Consider the following 21,780-nt stretch of genomic DNA (forward strand, 5'->3'; position numbering starts at 1 on the left):
GTTTCCTATGCAGATCCTAAGCCCAGTGTCACATGCAAGTAGGAGGAGTAAGAAGGGTTCCTGGCAAATCCGGGTTATGGATTGCATTTAAAAAGGCCCCGTGGGAGTGCAATGGGCCCCTGTCTTGCTGCTTAGCAATAATGGTATGGGTTTAGGTTCTGCTGTGTGTACTGGTGGTTGACTGCCCCCCAGCCCAGAGTGTGCATGGAAAATTGTCTGGCAGCCTCCCTGACAGCAAGCAGTGATAGTGCCCATGAAGGGGACCTTGTTGGGCCCGCCCCTTTCACGGTTATCGCTTCTCGGCCTTTTGGCTAAGATCAAGTGTAGTATCTGTTCTTATCAGTTTAATATCTGATACGTCCCCTATCTGGGGACCATATATTAAATGGATTTTTGAGAACGGGGGCCGATTTCGAAGCTTGCTTCCGTCGCCCTATGCATTGACCCGATATGGCAGTATCTTCGGGTACAGTGCACCACCCCCTTACAGGGTTAAAAAGAAAGATTCCTACTTTCATTGCTACCTGCTTGCTGGCTAGCCAGCTAGCCAGCCCTGTGGGCCTTGCTGCTGCTGCTGCAGCCAAAAAACAAAAGGTGGTGCTGCTGCTGCTTCTGCTGCTTCTGCTTCTGCTTGTGTCTGGCCGCTGTTGGAGCGTCCAGGCACAGGACTTCTGCTGCTGCTGACTAAATGGCCTCCTTAATTGGATCATTTGAGTAGCCAGCACACCTGTGCAGGTAGGGCATGACATGATAGGCAGCTGCCTTGATAGCGGGTGGGTGCTGAATGTTCCTAATTGACAAAATAAGATTAATGCTTATGAAGAAATATAAAATCTCATCCCTTCCCCAATATCGCGCCACACCCCTACCCCTTAATTCCCTGGTTGAACTTGATGGACATATGTCTTTTTTCGACCGTACTAACTATGTAACTATGTAACATAACATGGGGGGGGTCTCCTGGCTGTTCACACAGGTGTGTCATTGCTGTACATTGACCATGCATTGCTTCTGTGGTATTGCAAAGGCAAAGACAAATGCTTCCAGCCATCCATTGCACTAATGGATTGGTCATCAGCTGGCTGTCTATGTCCCGCATCAATATAGACCAAAGTACAGAGGGTTAGGCTATGCTATTGTGCACCTACCTGATGCATCAGAAGGTGCGAGGCCCTTGCTAAATTCTGTGCACAGACTTTGAGATCTATACTTTAGACTGTATCTAAACCTGCTCCAACATGGACTGACATTCTGGCCTACTTTCAGCCGATGCGACTTGTCTGTCGCTGAACAGTCGCTTTTTATGTATTCAGCACCTATTTATAATGTTGTAAAAATGCTCTAGAAGCTAAAGTCGCAGAAATGTCACACATATTTGGCCTGCAACTTTCTGTGCGACAAATTCAGACAGGAAAAATCAGTATAAATCCTTAGAAAATTATCCCCCAGTGTCTCCATCTGCTGGCGGTATTGAATAAGCATTGCTGCACTGATGGGGTATGCATTAGACGAAAAAAAAGAAGAAAAAGAAGAATAATACGCCCAGAAAAGAGGCGAAAAGGAGAAAAACGTAAAAAAACGTGAAAAAAAAGTAAGAGGAAGAGAAGGGAAAAAAAGGTGGAAATGGGTTTAAAAGTGATTTCGGCGGAGAATATATATATATATATATATATATATATATATATATATATACGCGCACACACACACATATATATAAACGTATTCTCCGTTGAGATATTGCAGCCGCTGCTGTGTCCAGGCCCAGGAGCCTTAGCACTGTGCTGTGATGTCACTCAATACCACTGACATCACTAGGTGTAAACAACATCTCTCCTTTGCTGTGTATGTGACTATGGAGCTGTTTGGTGATGTCGTCTATTATGGCCTTCATAGAAGCAACAGGAGATTGTTGCATCCATCTAGAACCCTCAGAACTACAGTGCTATGATGTCACTCACTTCCACAGGCCTTGCAGAGTGTAAACAACAACAACCCAGCTTTGTTGTGTATGTAACCATAGGGATTTGTGATGTCACCTAGAACCTTCACAGCAGCGACAGCTTTATGAGGAGCATCAGCACTGCTCTGCCTGAGCAGAACCATCACCGCCATAGGTTGTCAAATAACCCGGATTTAACCCACACAGGTAAGTCCAATGGGGTGCAGGCATGTCCTCTATGCTTACAGCTTCCCGTGGGTGTTGGTTTGATACCGTTTGGGGACAGCCAAGGAGGCATCTGCAGGCAACAAAGGTAGGTGTGTGCTTGTGTGTGTGTTTCCTATGCAGATCCTAAGCCCAGTGTCACATGCAAGTAGGAGGAGTAAGAAGGGTTCCTGGCAAATCCGGGTTATGGATTGCATTTAAAAAGGCCCCGTGGGAGTGCAATGGGCCCCTGTCTTGCTGCTTAGCAATAATGGTATGGGTTTAGGTTCTGCTGTGTGTACTGGTGGTTGACTGCCCCCCAGCCCAGAGTGTGCATGGAAAATTGTCTGGCAGCCTCCCTGACAGCAAGCAGTGATAGTGCCCATGAAGGGGACCTTGTTGGGCCCGCCCCTTTCACGGTTATCGCTTCTCGGCCTTTTGGCTAAGATCAAGTGTAGTATCTGTTCTTATCAGTTTAATATCTGATACGTCCCCTATCTGGGGACCATATATTAAATGGATTTTTGAGAACGGGGGCCGATTTCGAAGCTTGCTTCCGTCGCCCTATGCATTGACCCGATATGGCAGTATCTTCGGGTACAGTGCACCACCCCCTTACAGGGTTAAAAAGAAAGATTCCTACTTTCATTGCTACCTGCTTGCTGGCTAGCCAGCTAGCCAGCCCTGTGGGCCTTGCTGCTGCTGCTGCAGCCAAAAAACAAAAGGTGGTGCTGCTGCTGCTGCTTCTGCTGCTTCTGCTTCTGCTTGTGTCTGGCCGCTGTTGGAGCGTCCAGGCACAGGACTTCTGCTGCTGCTGACTAAATGGCCTCCTTAATTGGATCATTTGAGTAGCCAGCACACCTGTGCAGGTAGGGCATGACATGATAGGCAGCTGCCTTGATAGCGGGTGGGTGCTGAATGTTCCTAATTGACAAAATAAGATTAATGCTTATGAAGAAATATAAAATCTCATCCCTTCCCCAATATCGCGCCACACCCCTACCCCTTAATTCCCTGGTTGAACTTGATGGACATATGTCTTTTTTCGACCGTACTAACTATGTAACTATGTAACATAACATGGGGGGGGTCTCCTGGCTGTTCACACAGGTGTGTCATTGCTGTACATTGACCATGCATTGCTTCTGTGGTATTGCAAAGGCAAAGACAAATGCTTCCAGCCATCCATTGCACTAATGGATTGGTCATCAGCTGGCTGTCTATGTCCCGCATCAATATAGACCAAAGTACAGAGGGTTAGGCTATGCTATTGTGCACCTACCTGATGCATCAGAAGGTGCGAGGCCCTTGCTAAATTCTGTGCACAGACTTTGAGATCTATACTTTAGACTGTATCTAAACCTGCTCCAACATGGACTGACATTCTGGCCTACTTTCAGCCGATGCGACTTGTCTGTCGCTGAACAGTCGCTTTTTATGTATTCAGCACCTATGTATAATGTTGTAAAAATGCTCTAGAAGCTAAAGTCGCAGAAATGTCACACATATTTGGCCTGCAACTTTCTGTGCGACAAATTCAGACAGGAAAAATCAGTATAAATCCTTAGAAAATTATCCCCCAGTGTCTCCATCTGCTGGCGGTATTGAATAAGCATTGCTGCACTGATGGGGTATGCATTAGACGAAAAAAAAGAAGAAAAAGAAGAATAATACGCCCAGAAAAGAGGCAAAAAGGAGAAAAACGTAAAAAAACGTGAAAAAAAAGTAAGAGGAAGAGAAGGGAAAAAAAGGTGGAAATGGGTTTAAAAGTGATTTCGGCGGAGAAATATATATATATATATATATATATATATATATATATATATATATATACGCGCACACACACACATATATATAAACGTATTCTCCGTTGAGATATTGCAGCCGCTGCTGTGTCCAGGCCCAGGAGCCTTAGCACTGTGCTGTGATGTCACTCAATACCACTGACATCACTAGGTGTAAACAACATCTCTCCTTTGCTGTGTATGTGACTATGGAGCTGTTTGGTGATGTCGTCTATTATGGCCTTCATAGAAGCAACAGGAGATTGTTGCATCCATCTAGAACCCTCAGAACTACAGTGCTATGATGTCACTCACTTCCACAGGCCTTGCAGAGTGTAAACAACAACAACCCAGCTTTGTTGTGTATGTAACCATAGGGATTTGTGATGTCACCTAGAACCTTCACAGCAGCGACAGCTTTATGAGGAGCATCAGCACTGCTCTGCCTGAGCAGAACCATCACCGCCATAGGTTGTCAAATAACCCGGATTTAACCCACACAGGTAAGTCCAATGGGGTGCAGGCATGTCCTCTATGCTTACAGCTTCCCGTGGGTGTTGGTTTGATACCGTTTGGGGACAGCCAAGGAGGCATCTGCAGGCAACAAAGGTAGGTGTGTGCTTGTGTGTGTGTTTCCTATGCAGATCCTAAGCCCAGTGTCACATGCAAGTAGGAGGAGTAAGAAGGGTTCCTGGCAAATCCGGGTTATGGATTGCATTTAAAAAGGCCCCGTGGGAGTGCAATGGGCCCCTGTCTTGCTGCTTAGCAATAATGGTATGGGTTTAGGTTCTGCTGTGTGTACTGGTGGTTGACTGCCCCCCAGCCCAGAGTGTGCATGGAAAATTGTCTGGCAGCCTCCCTGACAGCAAGCAGTGATAGTGCCCATGAAGGGGACCTTGTTGGGCCCGCCCCTTTCACGGTTATCGCTTCTCGGCCTTTTGGCTAAGATCAAGTGTAGTATCTGTTCTTATCAGTTTAATATCTGATACGTCCCCTATCTGGGGACCATATATTAAATGGATTTTTGAGAACGGGGGCCGATTTCGAAGCTTGCTTCCGTCGCCCTATGCATTGACCCGATATGGCAGTATCTTCGGGTACAGTGCACCACCCCCTTACAGGGTTAAAAAGAAAGATTCCTACTTTCATTGCTACCTGCTTGCTGGCTAGCCAGCTAGCCAGTCCTGTGGGCCTTGCTGCTGCTGCTGCAGCCAAAAAACAAAAGGTGGTGCTGCTGCTGCTTCTGCTGCTTCTGCTTCTGCTTGTGTCTGGCCGCTGTTGGAGCGTCCAGGCACAGGACTTCTGCTGCTGCTGACTAAATGGCCTCCTTAATTGGATCATTTGAGTAGCCAGCACACCTGTGCAGGTAGGGCATGACATGATAGGCAGCTGCCTTGATAGCGGGTGGGTGCTGAATGTTCCTAATTGACAAAATAAGATTAATGCTTATGAAGAAATATAAAATCTCATCCCTTCCCCAATATCGCGCCACACCCCTACCCCTTAATTCCCTGGTTGAACTTGATGGACATATGTCTTTTTTCGACCGTACTAACTATGTAACTATGTAACATAACATGGGGGGGGTCTCCTGGCTGTTCACACAGGTGTGTCATTGCTGTACATTGACCATGCATTGCTTCTGTGGTATTGCAAAGGCAAAGACAAATGCTTCCAGCCATCCATTGCACTAATGGATTGGTCATCAGCTGGCTGTCTATGTCCCGCATCAATATAGACCAAAGTACAGAGGGTTAGGCTATGCTATTGTGCACCTACCTGATGCATCAGAAGGTGCGAGGCCCTTGCTAAATTCTGTGCACAGACTTTGAGATCTATACTTTAGACTGTATCTAAACCTGCTCCAACATGGACTGACATTCTGGCCTACTTTCAGCCGATGCGACTTGTCTGTCGCTGAACAGTCGCTTTTTATGTATTCAGCACCTATGTATAATGTTGTAAAAATGCTCTAGAAGCTAAAGTCGCAGAAATGTCACACATATTTGGCCTGCAACTTTCTGTGCGACAAATTCAGACAGGAAAAATCAGTATAAATCCTTAGAAAATTATCCCCCAGTGTCTCCATCTGCTGGCGGTATTGAATAAGCATTGCTGCACTGATGGGGTATGCATTAGACGAAAAAAAAGAAGAAAAAGAAGAATAATACGCCCAGAAAAGAGGCGAAAAGGAGAAAAACGTAAAAAAACGTGAAAAAAAAGTAAGAGGAAGAGAAGGGAAAAAAAGGTGGAAATGGGTTTAAAAGTGATTTCGGCGGAGAATATATATATATATATATATATATATATATATATATATATACGCGCACACACACACATATATATAAACGTATTCTCCGTTGAGATATTGCAGCCGCTGCTGTGTCCAGGCCCAGGAGCCTTAGCACTGTGCTGTGATGTCACTCAATACCACTGACATCACTAGGTGTAAACAACATCTCTCCTTTGCTGTGTATGTGACTATGGAGCTGTTTGGTGATGTCGTCTATTATGGCCTTCATAGAAGCAACAGGAGATTGTTGCATCCATCTAGAACCCTCAGAACTACAGTGCTATGATGTCACTCACTTCCACAGGCCTTGCAGAGTGTAAACAACAACAACCCAGCTTTGTTGTGTATGTAACCATAGGGATTTGTGATGTCACCTAGAACCTTCACAGCAGCGACAGCTTTATGAGGAGCATCAGCACTGCTCTGCCTGAGCAGAACCATCACCGCCATAGGTTGTCAAATAACCCGGATTTAACCCACACAGGTAAGTCCAATGGGGTGCAGGCATGTCCTCTATGCTTACAGCTTCCCGTGGGTGTTGGTTTGATACCGTTTGGGGACAGCCAAGGAGGCATCTGCAGGCAACAAAGGTAGGTGTGTGCTTGTGTGTGTGTTTCCTATGCAGATCCTAAGCCCAGTGTCACATGCAAGTAGGAGGAGTAAGAAGGGTTCCTGGCAAATCCGGGTTATGGATTGCATTTAAAAAGGCCCCGTGGGAGTGCAATGGGCCCCTGTCTTGCTGCTTAGCAATAATGGTATGGGTTTAGGTTCTGCTGTGTGTACTGGTGGTTGACTGCCCCCCAGCCCAGAGTGTGCATGGAAAATTGTCTGGCAGCCTCCCTGACAGCAAGCAGTGATAGTGCCCATGAAGGGGACCTTGTTGGGCCCGCCCCTTTCACGGTTATCGCTTCTCGGCCTTTTGGCTAAGATCAAGTGTAGTATCTGTTCTTATCAGTTTAATATCTGATACGTCCCCTATCTGGGGACCATATATTAAATGGATTTTTGAGAACGGGGGCCGATTTCGAAGCTTGCTTCCGTCGCCCTATGCATTGACCCGATATGGCAGTATCTTCGGGTACAGTGCACCACCCCCTTACAGGGTTAAAAAGAAAGATTCCTACTTTCATTGCTACCTGCTTGCTGGCTAGCCAGCTAGCCAGCCCTGTGGGCCTTGCTGCTGCTGCTGCAGCCAAAAAACAAAAGGTGGTGCTGCTGCTGCTTCTGCTGCTTCTGCTTCTGCTTGTGTCTGGCCGCTGTTGGAGCGTCCAGGCACAGGACTTCTGCTGCTGCTGACTAAATGGCCTCCTTAATTGGATCATTTGAGTAGCCAGCACACCTGTGCAGGTAGGGCATGACATGATAGGCAGCTGCCTTGATAGCGGGTGGGTGCTGAATGTTCCTAATTGACAAAATAAGATTAATGCTTATGAAGAAATATAAAATCTCATCCCTTCCCCAATATCGCGCCACACCCCTACCCCTTAATTCCCTGGTTGAACTTGATGGACATATGTCTTTTTTCGACCGTACTAACTATGTAACTATGTAACATAACATGGGGGGGGTCTCCTGGCTGTTCACACAGGTGTGTCATTGCTGTACATTGACCATGCATTGCTTCTGTGGTATTGCAAAGGCAAAGACAAATGCTTCCAGCCATCCATTGCACTAATGGATTGGTCATCAGCTGGCTGTCTATGTCCCGCATCAATATAGACCAAAGTACAGAGGGTTAGGCTATGCTATTGTGCACCTACCTGATGCATCAGAAGGTGCGAGGCCCTTGCTAAATTCTGTGCACAGACTTTGAGATCTATCTTTAGACTGTATCTAAACCTGCTCCAACATGGACTGACATTCTGGCCTACTTTCAGCCGATGCGACTTGTCTGTCGCTGAACAGTCGCTTTTTATGTATTCAGCACCTATGTATAATGTTGTAAAAATGCTCTAGAAGCTAAAGTCGCAGAAATGTCACACATATTTGGCCTGCAACTTTCTGTGCGACAAATTCAGACAGGAAAAATCAGTATAAATCCTTAGAAAATTATCCCCCAGTGTCTCCATCTGCTGGCGGTATTGAATAAGCATTGCTGCACTGATGGGGTATGCATTAGACGAAAAAAAAGAAGAAAAAGAAGAATAATACGCCCAGAAAAGAGGCGAAAAGGAGAAAAACGTAAAAAAACGTGAAAAAAAAGTAAGAGGAAGAGAAGGGAAAAAAAGGTGGAAATGGGTTTAAAAGTGATTTCGGCGGAGAAATATATATATATATATATATATATATATATATATATATGTCACGATGCCGGCTGGCAGGTAGTGGATCCTCTGTGCCAGAGAGGGATTGGCGTGGACCGTGCTAGAGGATCGGTTCTAAGTCACTACTGGTTTTCACCAGAGCCCGCCGCAAAGCGGGATGGTCTTGCTGCGGCGGTAGTGACCAGGTCGTATCCCCTAGCAACGGCTCAACCTCTCTGGCTGCTGAAGATAGGCGCGGTACAAGGGAGTAGGCAAAAGCAAGGTCGGACGTAGCAGAAGGTCGGGGCAGGCAGCAAGGATCGTAGTCAGGGGCAACGGCAGGAGGTCTGGAACACAGGCTAGGAACACACAAGGAAACGCTTTCACTGGCACTAAGGCAACAAGATCCGGCGAGGGAGTGAGGGGGAAGTGAGGTGATATAGGGAAGTGCACAGGTGTAAACACTAATTGGAACCACTGCGCCAATCAGCGGCGCAGTGGCCCTTTAAATCGCAAAGACCCGGCGCGCGCGCGCCCTAGGGAGCGGGGCCGCGCGCGCCGGGACAGAACTGACGGAGAGCGAGTCAGGTACGGGAGCCGGGGTGCGCATCGCGAGCGGGCGCTACCCGCATCGCGAATCGCATCCCGGCCAGAGGCGGTATCGCAGCGCCCCGGGTCCGTGGAACCGACCGGAGCGCTGCAGTGAGAGGAGTGTAGCGAGCGCTCCGGGGAGGAGCGGGGACCCGGAGCGCTCGGCGTAACAATATATATATATATACGCGCACACACACACATATATATAAACGTATTCTCCGTTGAGATATTGCAGCCGCTGCTGTGTCCAGGCCCAGGAGCCTTAGCACTGTGCTGTGATGTCACTCAATACCACTGACATCACTAGGTGTAAACAACATCTCTCCTTTGCTGTGTATGTGACTATGGAGCTGTTTGGTGATGTCGTCTATTATGGCCTTCATAGAAGCAACAGGAGATTGTTGCATCCATCTAGAACCCTCAGAACTACAGTGCTATGATGTCACTCACTTCCACAGGCCTTGCAGAGTGTAAACAACAACAACCCAGCTTTGTTGTGTATGTAACCATAGGGATTTGTGATGTCACCTAGAACCTTCACAGCAGCGACAGCTTTATGAGGAGCATCAGCACTGCTCTGCCTGAGCAGAACCATCACCGCCATAGGTTGTCAAATAACCCGGATTTAACCCACACAGGTAAGTCCAATGGGGTGCAGGCATGTCCTCTATGCTTACAGCTTCCCGTGGGTGTTGGTTTGATACCGTTTGGGGACAGCCAAGGAGGCATCTGCAGGCAACAAAGGTAGGTGTGTGCTTGTGTGTGTGTTTCCTATGCAGATCCTAAGCCCAGTGTCACATGCAAGTAGGAGGAGTAAGAAGGGTTCCTGGCAAATCCGGGTTATGGATTGCATTTAAAAAGGCCCCGTGGGAGTGCAATGGGCCCCTGTCTTGCTGCTTAGCAATAATGGTATGGGTTTAGGTTCTGCTGTGTGTACTGGTGGTTGACTGCCCCCCAGCCCAGAGTGTGCATGGAAAATTGTCTGGCAGCCTCCCTGACAGCAAGCAGTGATAGTGCCCATGAAGGGGACCTTGTTGGGCCCGCCCCTTTCACGGTTATCGCTTCTCGGCCTTTTGGCTAAGATCAAGTGTAGTATCTGCATTTGGTCTGGTCGGAAGGTGTCTGTGGTACCCCGCTTCTCGGCCTTGGGGGATTGTCTCTCTTTACGGAGGGACTTCACCCCCTTGCTGCTATTGGGGAGCGGGCTTAGTCCACAGACAACGGGTTGCGATCCCCCTGTCTCTGGGACCTTGTGTCTCAGAAGGCATTTTCGGTACGTTGAGCGTTACCTGTAGCTTCGGAAGCACCTAGGGTACCCCCGACCTCTGCCTTGGGTAAGGGTTCCGCTTTTATAGCGGGATTCCGAGCCCCTGCTGCTATTGGGGAAGGGGCTTAGTCCCTGGGTGTGGAAGATGCCGTTCTCCTGGGCTTTCCCCTCTGGGGAAATGTCGATGCGAAATACCATCCGCATAGAGGTGTCGGAGAGCCATCGTCAGTTGAAGAACCTCCGCTTCATTGCGGAGGTGATTCTTCTTGACTACTTCCGCCTCAATAGGGAGGACATCCTGTGTCTAAATGACCAGGAAAGCCGTGGCCTGTATACCGTCACCTTCACGGCCACGGCGTGTTGCGATAACATCTATGCAACCTTGTCTGGTGCGGACCAGAGGGACGATCGACTCGACGGTCTTTCGTTCCAGTTCCTCTATGGTGAGGAACATATACCGTTGGTGGTGGCTATGCACAGCCCTCATGTGACCACGGAGGATATAGCCACTTTTCTTCGACGATACTGCGAAGAGGTGCGATTCGCAAACAAAATCTTGAACTCCGTGCGGTTCTGGAACGGCAAGAGGAAGTTCTGGGTCAAGCTCCGTAAGGATCCCGGTGGTATTGGGGGTCTTTGCCATCCGCCCCCAAATTTCGCCATCGGGAGAGTTCGGGGCTTCCTGTTCTATCCTCAAATGCCTATGTATTGCCGAAATTGCTTGAGGTTTGGCCACACCCAGGAGACCTGCGGCGCGGAGCGTGTGATTCGCTGCAATAGGTGTGGCCAAGAAGGTCACATAGCCTCAAGATGTAGCCATACGATAAGGTGCAACCTCTGCGGAGAGGAAAATCACGATTTTAATTCCTGTCCCCATAAAGCAAAAACTACGATGGGTGGGTCAAGGCTGGGCCCACCCAAAGAGGGGACAGGACAAAAGACGTCCTTTTTTAAGATGCCCAAACCCCAGATGGCAGGTACTGATGGGTCCAGGCCCAAGACCTCTGGTGCTCCATCGGGGGGCCCACCGGTGGTAGTGCTAGGGGGAGGCCATGGGGATTCCACGAAGCCCGGGCGGGTGATCGAGTTTACTGCCCGGGAAATTGAAAGACGTCGATCGACTTCCTACCTGGCTCAAGAGCCCGCCAAAACTTCTGAAGGGGGCTCACCTGTGGCGGGTGGCAGCCGACGGGCCTCGGTGGGGGCAGAGGTGGACCCAAAATTGCAGCATAAGCCAGGTACTGGCTTGGCCCAGGGTCGCCCTGCTCCGAAAGAAGAGGCCCCGGTGAAAGCCCGCCGGAAGGGGAGCCAGGTGGCCAGGTCTGAGCCCGGTCCTGTTACTCCGCCTATACAGGACAGGGCCAAGAAGACAAGTGGCGCCAAACCAGGGTTTGCTGCCCCGCCAGCAGTGGACCCGGTGGGTAAAACTGGCCATCGTCGATCGATGGGGAAGTTGGAGCAACAGTCCTCAGCAACGCTTGCTGGGGAACAAGCGATGAAAACTTCCCAAGGTAGCGGCAAAGGTTCCGGAAAAGAGGCCTCACAGGCCCCTGTGCAGCAGTTCCAGTCGTCAAAAGATGAAAGAAGACGCAGATCCATCAGCCGGGGGCCAGAGATTACATCGAGTGAGAGCAACACAGAGGATATGGACAGCAGTGTGACATTTAAAAGACAAAGAGAAGAAGAAGAGGAAGACATTCAAAGGAAAGCGGCGTGCCGTAGTTCGGACGAGAGCGAGCTCAGGGTCGGGGCATCATCGATCTCAAGCTCCGACCCTCAGAACATCAAGGAGCTGATGACCCCGCAGGCGGGGGATGACGGTACGCAGCTTATTATTGACTTTGATTCTCCAAGCACGGACTCTCCATAAACTATGCCTATCCCTGTAAAAATTGCCTCACTCAATGTGAGGTCCTTAAAGAGCCCTGATCGCAGGGCTGCTTTATTTTCTTATCTAGAGACATGTGACTTTGACCTTTGCCTGCTACAAGAATGTGGAATCCCTAGTAAAATGGACTATAAAGACTTAAAAGAAGACTGGAAGCTGGGCCCATCCATATGGTCCGGTGCAAATGACTGTCGTTCTGTGGGTGTTGGGCTGCTCTGCCGAGGCCAGTCCTTTTCTATTCATACAGTAACTGAGATTGTGCCTGGCAGAGCTCTTTTAATTCATCTATATTTTAATGGACTTTTAATTCGAGTTTTAAATGTGTATGCCCCTCCTGATAAACAGGAGCGGGCAGAACTATTTGAAATTTTACCACTGTTTTGTGTTGGGTCTTCCCCCCTGCTGGTGGGAGGTGATTTTAACTGCATACGTGATGGGGAACACCGGCAGGGTGGGGATATTAATCGTAAAGACCGCACTTCTTACCTGCTTAAAAATTTTATTGATGATTTTAATTTGAAAGATTGCTGGAAGGATCTCTTGCCGGAGGACCCGGGCGCCACATGGTCCAATGGAAGAGTGAGCTCCAGAATCGATTTTATTTTTTCCTCTAGAGCTTTTAAACCCCTGAAATGCACGCTCGAGCAGAATATCTTCTCTGATCATAAGCTCCTCTTGGTGGGCCTGGAGCTAGAGGGGGAGCAAAAAGCAAAAAGGGGCCTCTGGAGATTAAACACCACACTCCTAGAGGACCCTGAGATAAAAGAGGAGTTTGTGCGGACCTACCAATGCTGGCAATCACAAAGAAAACCCCATGAGCCTATGCTGCACTGGTGGGAGGGCACCAAATCTAAAATCAGATTTTTTTTTATCAAAGCAGGTAAGAAGAAGGCAAAAATGGAAAAACAGTGGTTTTATGTTCTTAACATGCGTTTAAATGTACTTTTTAAATTGAAAGAAGCTGGTATGGATGTAGAAAATGATATTTTAAACCTTAAAACTGAAATAAAACATGCCATAGAAAAGAAAGGGAAACAAATCATTTTTAACTCACATGTGCAGCACCTGGAGGAGGGCGAGAAATGTTCCCGTTTCTTTTTTAAAAAAGTGATGAATAGGAGGGATATCATCCAAAACCTTGAGGGTGAATCCACTCCAAAAGGCATGTTAGATGCAGTTTTTAACTTCTACCAGCTTCTTTTTAATAAGAAAGATCTTAATCCATCCTTTTTAGAACATGTTCTTAATTCCCTTGATTTTAAGCTAGATGTTTTAGACCAGGAGGTTTTATCCCGTGATCTTAACTTAGATGAACTTTTATTTGTTTTTAAAAGTTTTTCTAGTGGGAAGGCCCCTGGGGAAGATGGTTTACCCATCGAATTTTATTTAGCTTTTTGGGATATTTTAAAGGATGATATGGTTTTATTGTATAAAGAAACTTTTATTGTTAATGAACTTCCCCCTTCCTGGAGGAGGGGGATTGTATCATTACTTTTTAAAAAGGGTGAAAAGGATATGCTAAAAATTGGCGCCCCATCACACTTTTAAATGTCGATTATAAAGTTTTAGCCAAGTTATTAGCTGTCCGTTTTAAACCTTTTATTCATAAATTAATTCACCCAAATCAGGTTTGTGGGGTACCTGGAAGGTCTATAGCTGAATCCCTAAATATTTTAAGAGATGTTTTATGGTATTTTAAGGATAGAAATCAAACTGTAGCAATTTTATCCTTAGACTTTGAAAAAGCCTTTGATAGGGTCTCCCATGAATACCTGTTTTTAGTTCTTAAAAAGATGCAGTGCCTGAAACGATTTTAAGCCGAATCATGCTTTTATACCGATCCTGTTTTAGTCAAGTCTCTGTTAATGGCTTTTTAACCAGCGGTGTTCCTCCTTTTATCAGGTGTCAAACAGGGCTGCCCCCTGTCCCCACTCCTTTTTATTTGCGCAATCGAACCACTGATGGCCCTCCTCAGAAAAGACCGGGTAGTAAGAGGGCGTACCGATACCTGGTGGAGGAGGGGACCCATCTAAAGGTGTTGGGGTACATGGATGATGTCACCATACTGTGCCCGGACTCTCCATCCATGAGGGGGGCATTGAGGAACACCAGCTATTTCTGCGAGGTCTCTGGTTTTAAGCTAAACACAGATAAATGTGACTGTTTTTATATTGGCTCCTGGGATTCATCCATCACCCCAGGAGTTACAATGCAACAGGATCAAATTAAAGTTTTAGGTATTGTTTTTAACCAGGTCAATGATGGGAGCCCTAACTGGGATTCAGCTATAGCTAAGATGGAGAAGAAGATTTTAATGTGGAATCTTAGAAACCTTACCATGGAGGGGAAGATTTTAATAATAAAGATGGTTTTACTCCCTATTATGCTATACATTGCCATGGTATTTCCCTCCATCTATTTTATACATTAAAAAAGTAACTAGAATTGTTTTTACTTTTTTATGGGGTTCAAAATGGAGAAATTAAAGCGTGATTTATGTACAAAAGTAAAGATAATGGCGGGAAAGATGTTCCTAACCTTTTTACTTTCTTTACATAAAGTATTTCTGTTTCTGTTTTAAAATTATTAAATCCGATGGCATTTTTAGCTGCTTTTTAAGGTACGCTGCGGGCATGGTTTTTAAAAGATGGTTGCGCATCCCTCTGAACGCTCCGGTGCTTCTGTGTCCCCCAAAACATTATGTGGTGTTGGAAAAAAACAGTCAGGCTCCTAGGTCTCCAAGATTTGGAGCCTGACATACTGGGGGACCAGAGAAAGGTATCAAAGGTCCTCAGGCGGAGTGAGGTTACCCTGGCAGTGTCCAATTTCACACAGGCAAGATCCAAAAAGGTATGGCGGAACGTGTACGGGAAGTTTCTGGCGAATGTACACAGGGATCTTGCCTGGGCAATCGTCCCACCAGTGCCTCCCTACATCGTGAGTTCCAGCACAGGCGAGGACTGGTGGCGAGAGCCAAGTGCCCGAGAGATGGCCTGCGGAGTGGACGAAACGGTGCTGCACATATTTTGGAACTGCCCTTTTGCACGGGAGCTTTGGAGGAAGGTAGGCCCACTTTTGAAGTGGGCCTGCGGCCTAAAAGATTTTAATCACGAATGTGTCTTTTACGGTCTTTTTAACTGCCCCAATTTTAAACAGCAGATGATCTGCTGGATGATTATTAATGTTTTAAAAATGCCATCTGGAAAGTTAGGAACATCTTACTTTTTAAACATGATTTTATTGATGTTAAAAACTGTATAAAGCTGGCCTGAGTGAGATGTACATCTATTACCTAAGAGACAAGAAACAGTTGGGGGCCAGCGAGGCAGCATCCATGTGGTGTCTGCCTCTATGGAACGAAATAACAGTATAATCAGTTTTTATGACATTTGTATAATGTTTTATCCTGCCATTTTTATTTTTTCTCCTTTTATTACTGGTTTTATTATTTGTATTTTAAAACTTTTGTGAACCTTTTATTATTTTGCATTTTAAATTTTGTATGGTTTCTTATTTATTCAATAAATTTTGTTGAAACCTTATCTGTTCTTATCAGTTTTAATATCTGATACGTCCCCTATCTGGGGACCATATATTAAATGGATTTTTGAGAACGGGGGCCGATTTCGAAGCTTGCTTCCGTCGCCCTATGCATTGACCCGATATGGCAGTATCTTCGGGGTACAGTGCACCACCCCCTTACAGGGTTAAAAAGAAAGATTCCTACTTTCATTGCTACCTGCTTGCTGGCTAGCCAGCTAGCCAGCCCTGTGGGCCTTGCTGCTGCTGCTGCAGCCAAAAAACAAAAGGTGGTGCTGCTGCTGCTGCTTCTGCTGCTTCTGCTTCTGCTTGTGTCTGGCCGCTGTTGGAGCGTCCAGGCACAGGACTTCTGCTGCTGCTGACTAAATGGCCTCCTTAATTGGATCATTTGAGTAGCCAGCACACCTGTGCAGGTAGGGCATGACATGATAGGCAGCTGCCTTGATAGCGGGTGGGTGCTGAATGTTCCTAATTGACAAAATAAGATTAATGCTTATGAAGAAATATAAAATCTCATCCCTTCCCCAATATCGCGCCACACCCCTACCCCTTAATTCCCTGGTTGAACTTGATGGACATATGTCTTTTTTCGACCGTACTAACTATGTAACTATGTAACATAACATGGGGGGGGTCTCCTGGCTGTTCACACAGGTGTGTCATTGCTGTACATTGACCATGCATTGCTTCTGTGGTATTGCAAAGGCAAAGACAAATGCTTCCAGCCATCCATTGCACTAATGGATTGGTCATCAGCTGGCTGTCTATGTCCCGCATCAATATAGACCAAAGTACAGAGGGTTAGGCTATGCTATTGTGCACCTACCTGATGCATCAGAAGGTGCGAGGCCCTTGCTAAATTCTGTGCACAGACTTTGAGATCTATACTTTAGACTGTATCTAAACCTGCTCCAACATGGACTGACATTCTGGCCTACTTTCAGCCGATGCGACTTGTCTGTCGCTGAACAGTCGCTTTTTATGTATTCAGCACCTATGTATAATGTTGTAAAAATGCTCTAGAAGCTAAAGTCGCAGAAATGTCACACATATTTGGCCTGCAACTTTCTGTGCGACAAATTCAGACAGGAAAAATCAGTATAAATCCTTAGAAAATTATCCCCCCAGTGTCTCCATCTGCTGGCGGTATTGAATAAGCATTGCTGCACTGATGGGGTATGCATTAGACGAAAAAAAAGAAGAAAAAGAAGAATAATACGCCCAGAAAAGAGGCGAAAAGGAGAAAAACGTAAAAAAACGTGAAAAAAAAGTAAGAGGAAGAGAAGGGAAAAAAAGGTGGAAATGGGTTTAAAAGTGATTTCGGCGGAGAAATATATATATATATATATATATATATATATATATATATATATATATACGCGCACACACACACATATATATAAACGTATTCTCCGTTGAGATATTTGCAGCGCTGCTGTGTCCAGGCCCAGGAGCCTTAGCACTGTGCTGTGATGTCACTCAATACCACTGACATCACTAGGTGTAAACAACATCTCTCCTTTGCTGTGTATGTGACTATGGAGCTGTTTGGTGATGTCGTCTATTATGGCCTTCATAGAAGCAACAGGAGATTGTTGCATCCATCTAGAACCCTCAGAACTACAGTGCTATGATGTCACTCACTTCCACAGGCCTTGCAGAGTGTAAACAACAACAACCCAGCTTTGTTGTGTATGTAACCATAGGGATTTGTGATGTCACCTAGAACCTTCACAGCAGCGACAGCTTTATGAGGAGCATCAGCACTGCTCTGCCTGAGCAGAACCATCACCGCCATAGGTTGTCAAATAACCCGGATTTAACCCACACAGGTAAGTCCAATGGGGTGCAGGCATGTCCTCTATGCTTACAGCTTCCCGTGGGTGTTGGTTTTGATACCGTTTGGGGACAGCCAAGGAGGCATCTGCAGGCAACAAAGGTAGGTGTGTGCTTGTGTGTGTGTTTCCTATGCAGATCCTAAGCCCAGTGTCACATGCAAGTAGGAGGAGTAAGAAGGGTTCCTGGCAAATCCGGGTTATGGATTGCATTTAAAAAGGCCCCGTGGGAGTGCAATGGGCCCCTGTCTTGCTGCTTAGCAATAATGGTATGGGTTTAGGTTCTGCTGTGTGTACTGGTGGTTGACTGCCCCCCCAGCCCAGAGTGTGCATGGAAAATTGTCTGGCAGCCTCCCTGACAGCAAGCAGTGATAGTGCCCATGAAGGGGACCTTGTTGGGCCCGCCCCTTTCACGGTTATCGCTTCTCGGCCTTTTGGCTAAGATCAAGTGTAGTATCTGTTCTTATCAGTTTAATATCTGATACGTCCCCTATCTGGGGACCATATATTAAATGGATTTTTGAGAACGGGGGGCCGATTTCGAAGCTTGCTTCCGTCGCCCTATGCATTGACCCGATATGGCAGTATCTTCGGGTACAGTGCACCACCCCCTTACAGGGTTAAAAAGAAAGATTCCTACTTTCATTGCTACCTGCTTGCTGGCTAGCCAGCTAGCCAGCCCTGTGGGCCTTGCTGCTGCTGCTGCAGCCAAAAACAAAAGGTGGTGCTGCTGCTGCTTCTGCTGCTTCTGCTTCTGCTTGTGTCTGGCCGCTGTTGGAGCGTCCAGGCACAGGACTTCTGCTGCTGCTGACTAAATGGCCTCCTTAATTGGATCATTTGAGTAGCCAGCACACCTGTGCAGGTAGGGCATGACATGATAGGCAGCTGCCTTGATAGCGGGGTGGGTGCTGAATGTTCCTAATTGACAAAATAAGATTAATGCTTATGAAGAAATATAAAATCTCATCCTTCCCCAATATCGCGCCACACCCCTACCCCTTAATTCCCTGGTTGAACTTGATGGACATATGTCTTTTTTCGACCGTACTAACTATGTAACTATGTAACATAACATGGGGGGGGGGGGGTCTCCTGGCTGTTCACACAGGTGTGTCATTGCTGTACATTGACCATGCATTGCTTCTGTGGTATTGCAAAGGCAAAGACAAATGCTTCCAGCCATCCCATTGCACTAATGGATTGGTCATCAGCTGGCTGTCTATGTCCCCGCATCAATATAGACCAAAGTACAGAGGGTTAGGCTATGCTATTGTGCACCTACCTGATGCATCAGAAGGTGCGAGGCCCTTGCTAAATTCTGTGCACAGACTTTGAGATCTTTTACTTTAGACTGTATCTAAACCTGCTCCAACATGGACTGACATTCTGGCCTACTTTCAGCCGATGCGACTTGTCTGTCGCTGAACAGTCGCTTTTTATGTATTCAGCACCTATGTATAATGTTGTAAAAATGCTCTAGAAGCTAAAGTCGCAGAAATGTCACACATATTTGGCCTGCAACTTTCTGTGCGACAAATTCAGACAGGAAAAATCAGTATAAATCCTTAGAAAATTATCCCCCAGTGTCTCCATCTGCTGGCGGTATTGAATAAGCATTGCTGCACTGATGGGGTATGCATTAGACGAAAAAAAAGAAGAAAAAGAAGAATAATACGCCCAGAAAAGAGGCGAAAAGGAGAAAAACGTAAAAAAACCTGAAAAAAAAGTAAGAGGAAGAGAAGGAAAAAAAGGTGGAAATGGTTTAAAAGTGATTTCGGCGGAGAAATATATATATATATATATATATATATATATATATATATACGCGCACACACACACATATATATAAACGTATTCTCCGTTGAGATATTGCAGCCGCTGCTGTGTCCAGGCCCAGGAGCCTTAGCACTGTGCTGTGATGTCACTCAATACCACTGACATCACTAGGTGTAAACAACATCTCTCCTTTGCTGTGTATGTGACTATGGAGCTGTTTGGTGATGTCGTCTATTATGGCCTTCATAGAAGCAACAGGAGATTGTTGCATCCATCTAGAACCCTCAGAACTACAGTGCTATGATGTCACTCACTTCCACAGGCCTTGCAAGAGTGTAAACAACAACAACCCAGCTTTGTTGTGTATGTAACCATAGGGATTTGTGATGTCACCTAGAACCTTCACAGCAGCGACAGCTTTATGAGGAGCATCAGCACTGCTCTGCCCTGAGCAGAACCATCACCGCCATAGGTTGTCAAATAACCCGGATTTAACCCACACAGGTAAGTCCAATGGGGTGCAGGCATGTCCTCTATGCTTACAGCTTCCCGTGGGTGTTGGTTTGATACCGTTTGGGGACAGCCAAGGAGGCATCTGCAGGCAACAAAGGTAGGTGTGTGCTTGTGTGTGTGTTTCCCTATGCAGATCCTAAGCCCAGTGTCACATGCAAGTAGGAGGAGTAAGAAGGGTTCCTGGCAAATCCGGGTTATGGATTGCATTTAAAAAGGCCCCGTGGGAGTGCAATGGGCCCCTGTCTTGCTGCTTAGCAATAATGGTATGGGTTTAGGTTCTGCTGTGTGTACTGGTGGTTGACTGCCCCCCAGCCCAGAGTGTGCATGGAAAATTGTCTGGCAGCCTCCCTGACAGCAAGCAGTGATAGTGCCCATGAAGGGGACCTTGTTGGGCCCGCCCCTTTCACGGTTATCGCTTCTCGGCCTTTTGGCTAAGATCAAGTGTTAGTATCTGTTCTTATCAGTTTAATATCTGATACGTCCCCTATCTGGGGGACCATATATTAAATGGATTTTTTGAGAACGGGGGGCCGATTTCGAAGCTTGCTTCCGTCGCCCTATGCATTGACCCGATATGGCAGTATCTTCGGGGTACAGTGCACCACCCCCCTTACAGGGTTAAAAAGAAAGATTCCTACTTTCATTGCTACCTGCTTGCTGGCTAGCCAGCTAGCCAGCCCTGTGGGCCTTGCTGCTGCTGCTGCAGCCAAAAAACAAAAGTGTGGTGCTGCTGCTGCTTCTGCTGCTTCTGCTTCTGCTTGTGTCTGGCCGCTGTTGGAGCGTCCAGGCACAGGACTTCTGCTGCTGCTGACTAAATGGCCTCCTTAATTGGATCATTTGAGTAGCCAGCACACCTGTGCAGGTAGGGCATGACATGATAGGCAGCTGCCTTGATAGCGGTGGGGTGCTGAATGTTCCTAATTGACAAAATAAGATTAATGCTTATGAAGAAATATAAAAATCTCATCCCTTCCCCAATATCGCGCCACACCCCTACCCCTTAATTCCCTGGTTGAACTTGATGGACATATGTCTTTTTTCGACCGTACTAACTATGTAACTATGTAACATAACATGGGGGGGGGTCTCCTGGCTGTTCACACAGGTGTGTCATTGCTGTACATTGACCATGCATTGCTTCTGTGGTATTGCAAAGGCAAAGACAAATGCTTCCAGCCATCCATTGCACTAATGGATTGGTCATCAGCTGGCTGTCTATGTCCCGCATCAATATAGACCAAAGTACAGAGGGTTAGGCTATGCTATTGTGCACCTACCTGATGCATCAGAAGGTGCGAGGCCCTTGCTAAATTCTGTGCACAGACTTTGAGATCTATACTTTAGACTGTATCTAAACATGCTCCAACATGGACTGACATTCTGGCCTACTTTCAGCCGATGCGACTTGTCTGTCGCTGAACAGTCGCTTTTTTATGTATTCAGCACCTATGTATAATGTTGTAAAAATGCTCTAGAAGCTAAAGTCGCAGAAATGTCACACATATTTGGCCTGCAACTTTCTGTGCGACAAATTCAGACAGGAAAAATCAGTATAAATCCTTAGAAAATTATCCCCCAGTGTCTCCATCTGCTGGCGGTATTGAATAAGCATTGCTGCACTGATGGGGTATGCATTAGACGAAAAAAAAGAAGAAAAAGAAGAATAATACGCCCAGAAAAGAGGCGAAAAGGAGAAAAACGTAAAAAAATGTGAAAAAAAAGTAAGAGGAAGAGAAGGGAAAAAAAGGTGGAAATGGGTTTAAAAGTGATTTCGGCGGAGAAATATATATATATATATATATATATATATTATATATATATATATAATACGCGCACACACACACATATATATAAACGTATTCTCCGTTGAGATATTGCAGCCGCTGCTGTGTCCAGGCCCAGGA

At 46.4% G+C, this 21,780-nt stretch overlaps 7 non-coding genes and 1 pseudogene across 7 annotated transcripts; all 8 read left to right on the plus strand.

Annotated features, from left to right (window-relative positions):
- The first annotated feature begins 291 nt into the window (after positions 1–291).
- Positions 292–482, plus strand: LOC130315858 (U2 spliceosomal RNA). Its single transcript, XR_008863289.1, has one exon. It is a non-coding gene; the product is annotated as a U2 spliceosomal RNA (small nuclear RNA).
- A 2,083-nt stretch (positions 483–2,565) lies between these two features.
- LOC130315860 (U2 spliceosomal RNA) lies at positions 2,566–2,756 on the plus strand. Its single transcript, XR_008863291.1, has one exon. It is a non-coding gene; the product is annotated as a U2 spliceosomal RNA (small nuclear RNA).
- A 2,093-nt stretch (positions 2,757–4,849) lies between these two features.
- Positions 4,850–5,040, plus strand: LOC130315861 (U2 spliceosomal RNA). The gene has a single exon (XR_008863292.1). It is a non-coding gene; the product is annotated as a U2 spliceosomal RNA (small nuclear RNA).
- Positions 5,041–7,123: 2,083 nt separating this feature from the next.
- Positions 7,124–7,314, plus strand: LOC130315862 (U2 spliceosomal RNA). Its single transcript, XR_008863293.1, has one exon. It is a non-coding gene; the product is annotated as a U2 spliceosomal RNA (small nuclear RNA).
- Positions 7,315–10,114: 2,800 nt separating this feature from the next.
- LOC130315918 (U2 spliceosomal RNA) lies at positions 10,115–10,248 on the plus strand (annotated as a pseudogene).
- Positions 10,249–15,724: 5,476 nt separating this feature from the next.
- LOC130315912 (U2 spliceosomal RNA) lies at positions 15,725–15,909 on the plus strand. The gene has a single exon (XR_008863334.1). It is a non-coding gene; the product is annotated as a U2 spliceosomal RNA (small nuclear RNA).
- A 2,096-nt stretch (positions 15,910–18,005) lies between these two features.
- On the plus strand, positions 18,006–18,197 carry LOC130315889 (U2 spliceosomal RNA). Its single transcript, XR_008863317.1, has one exon. It is a non-coding gene; the product is annotated as a U2 spliceosomal RNA (small nuclear RNA).
- A 2,090-nt stretch (positions 18,198–20,287) lies between these two features.
- LOC130315901 (U2 spliceosomal RNA) lies at positions 20,288–20,483 on the plus strand. The gene has a single exon (XR_008863328.1). It is a non-coding gene; the product is annotated as a U2 spliceosomal RNA (small nuclear RNA).
- The last annotated feature ends 1,297 nt before the right edge of the window (positions 20,484–21,780 follow it).

The sequence above is a fragment of the Hyla sarda genome, unplaced genomic scaffold, assembly GCF_029499605.1.
Source record: "Hyla sarda isolate aHylSar1 unplaced genomic scaffold, aHylSar1.hap1 scaffold_189, whole genome shotgun sequence".
NCBI classification, from domain to species: domain Eukaryota; kingdom Metazoa; phylum Chordata; class Amphibia; order Anura; family Hylidae; genus Hyla; species Hyla sarda.